Below are 3,843 nucleotides of genomic sequence, written 5' to 3'. Positions count from 1 at the left end.
CTACCTTGTCTCTTTGCTTTAAAAAAAAATAATTTTTTTGGTCCTTCTGTCTACCCTTCACCTAACACTCCTTTTTTTTTCTCTTTACACAGTTGCAGACGGTATTATCTTTTAATACTCATTGGAAAAAATTAACATTTATCAAAGGGCAATATGGTCATAGGAACTACATTAGCAGTTCAAAGTCTCTAGACTAAAATTCAGAAATTAGGGAAGTGAAAATCAGAAAAAATTATTTTCACACACACATTCTCTAACATTGGGCATATTATTCATACAAAACTTTTAATCCAAATACAGGTCAGACTTCCTGCTGATGACTTTACAAGCACGTGTCTTGTGGAAAATGCATTTACTCAAAGTCCCAAGGACCAAGCATTCATATATTCATTATAGTAAAGTAATAGTGTCTTCAAGGGACTCCACTTTACATGTTTTAGTTTTTCATCTTTTGTAGTGTGTCTTTTTTTCTGTAAAGTAGCTGTCAGACTCCAGATGTATATTCTGTCAGCTTGTGGAAACAGTATGTCTTACATGTAGATAAGAAATATGCTAACTTCTGTACAAAAATGTTGGGAACTAGTAATTGTATATATGAAGTAATTCAGATCAAGGTTTGCAACATAAGCTTTGTCCTCCACCTCCTTCTCCATACTGAGAAGTCATAAATCGAGACTTTTGTTCAAAGTAATGGAGTAGTTTGTGGTCCTCTGTATGTACACAGCTTTGTAAGAGCTTTAAGCTTGTACTGCAGTAAGGAAAAATTGGTTTTAACTCTGTCCTACTGAGTAAGTAGGACAGGATAATCTTTGCCATAAACACTTAAACATCTTTCCTGCTTCTCTTAAATCTCACAGGAGTCTAATACAAATCAGTGATGGTGGAATGAGATGTGAGAGAGCAAAAGAAAGCAGCAGGTTTTGCACCATCATAATCACCAGTTGCTGCTTGTCTGCCCACTTTTAACTTACAGTAGCTTTGTTTATGATAGTCTTTAGAGGTTTAAAGATTATTTCATCTGATTTTTAGCATTTACAAATTTCAAGTGCACTGTGTAGAAATATATCTCATCTACAAGTTTCTGAACGATACCTTGCAGATAAACAACCCTTTAAAAAGATTTATTTTCTTTGTGGCATAATGGTGCGGCACAGAAGCATGGAAGAGAAACTTTGGGGGAAAAGTGAAGCAAACTTCTTCAGCACTGGTTCTAAAAAACGTACTTTGCATTTGAATTCAAGCACTTGACTAAGCTTCACACATCAGAAAAAGTATGCACAGTATTTACCATTCTTGACAGAACAATTGTGATGTTACAAAAATGTTTAGTATTTGAAAATCACACTTTGCTTAAAGTAATTTCAAACTGGGCTGCAAGAGCTGGGATTTTTTTTTTAATAGAATATTTAGTGATGGCACTGAGTATTAGTGGCATTACTGATTTGTAACAGTTATTTTTATTTCTCTCTGGGACAGTACTTCCTTATCACGTTTTGCCATTCCTTCCTACGGCACAGAACTCACTCAATTATTGATAGCTCAGGTTTACAACTTCTCTCTGACTGAATTATAGTTCTAATTGCCCAGTTTATGCCTATGGATCCTATTAGTTGATACAGGAACATAAAACGACATTCTGGCTAAAAGTCAGGGAAGATACTGCACTGTTTGTGAATTGCTGAATTGCCACCTCTACTTAAGCCTAGTGACCCCCTTCCACAGTTCCTACACTGAGGGTTCTAGCCATAGCAGTGAAGTTGCCAGCAAAATACAATGCATCATCCATAAATAATAAAAAGTAATCAAGGATTCATAATTCAAATATATACTTGCTTCAGGCAAGTACTATGCAGAATAATATTCATTAAAAAGCGTATTGCAAGTAGAACCAGATTTATTTTGATGCGTGGCTGTGACTGCAGCCAACTGACTGAGTGTTACTCTGTACTTTGCTGAGAAAGTAGTTGTAGAGAATGGAAAGGTGTACGGAATGCACTTCCTCTCTGATTGCATACTGATCTGAGAAACCTGCACCTCCACCTGTAAGAACCAACTGTAACAGCCAGATGAGATCATATGATCTAGTGTGGCCTGTATAGCAAAGGCTCTTAAATTACAGTTGCTTGGTGCTTTTAGCAGGAATTGTAATAAATTGTCACTTAACTGTAAATTGTCAATCTGTTGTCCCAAAATCTGGGTTCATTTACTCTGTATGCAATGAGCTGAAAAACAGTCAAGGTATTTGTTTAATCCATATCTACACAGAGATGGGTGCTGGGTGGAGATTCCACACACCAAACTGCACCATGACCACTGGTTAGTTTCTTACCACTTTGTCCCTCACTGGTTAACAACATGCCTCCTCTCGTTTTAAAGTTATGGTGTCCTTTTATTATTCTGTGCAAATTTAAAGGGTGGGGGGTCTTATTGGAGTAGGGGGCTTCTCATCAAGAGGTGTGATTTTCACATTAAAATGAGCAAAATTCATCTAAAGGGCACAGCTTGGGCAGCCTTTAGGGTATCTCTGAGCACGTGACCAACCGAGGTTTCCTTGTTCCTCCATTCAGAGTTCTGTCTGTCCTTTTATATCTTTGTTCTGCAAGACTCTACTATCTTTGAGCCTATTACAGCCTCCCAAGGCCTTGTCCTGTGGAATGTTTCTTTTTGGTTTTGCTTTCATCAAATCCACTTAAAACAGCTTTGATTAAACTGCAAATATGGGGGGATGGGCAGGCAGACACGACAGCATATGTACCTTCCAGAAAGGCAACTAGGCATAATTATTAAATTGACCTTTGTGAAACCAACCTTTCAGTCTATTCAGCTAGGGCTTCCGTGACCCAGTTCCAAGTACAGGGAATCCGGTTAGGTTTCCTTGCCCTCCGAATGAATGTAAAGCAGCAGCCACAAAAGAATTATTCACCGGTAGCCTATCCGCGGGCTCTGCCTTCCCGGCGCTGCCCCCTAAGCCTCCGCCTCGTTCCCCGGAGGAGCTGGGTGGGGAGGCGAGGGACGAGCTCCCTCCAGCACAGCCGGGGCCGGCCCGCCGCGGGTCCGGAGCGGCGGTGGGGGCTGCGGCCACGGCTCTCGGGGTGGCCGCTCTCTGTGTCAGGGTGATGCGTGGAAACAGACTCTACAACTCGGAGAGTTACAAAGCAGGTATGTTTATTCCGGCGCCGGGTGCGTGGGGGATCGCTCCTCCAAAACACACGCACACCAACAGCACATTTTACCAGAAATTTACACTGCAGATATACATATTCATAGGGTTACACAATACAAACTTACATATGCATAAGTAAGGCGGAGTTAGTTCAAAAGGCTGGTGTCAGCAGTTCTAAAAATGTTTATGTCATCTTTGCGCCTGCGTATTGCCTCCTGGTGGTTGCTTTAGGGGTCTTGAGGAGAGAAAATCATCATCTTCCTCACGTTGAACTTCTCACCCCGTTCCTCGGAGCATGCACAGATTCTCCTAAATAGTTTCTTAAACCTTAAGAGTGGTCCTAACCAGTTCAATCCCTCTATCTTATCTAAAAGCATTAGCACTCTAGCTTCTATTGTCTATGCATGGCTATCTGCACTCTGCAAGGACTAACTTGTTAGAACACATCTGTTTCACAAGGACATGTTTCTTAAGGCACATCTTGACAACTGCTTTGTTTCCTTTGTTATGACAAATACCAGTCCCTGACAAGCTTAATCCTTGACAAACACCAGTCCTTGGTAAGAGTTTCAAAGAAACAATCAAGGCAAACAATATTTAGAAATCATTATAAGTCATTATAAGTAAATAAATTGCTAGAAGTAGTTAGTTCCCTATTTCAATTCCCCCCTTTTCTTTCT

The sequence above is a fragment of the Strix aluco genome, chromosome Z, assembly GCF_031877795.1.
Source record: "Strix aluco isolate bStrAlu1 chromosome Z, bStrAlu1.hap1, whole genome shotgun sequence".
Classification (NCBI taxonomy): Eukaryota; Metazoa; Chordata; class Aves; order Strigiformes; family Strigidae; genus Strix; species Strix aluco.
Note: the sequence above shows the minus strand (reverse complement) of the source record.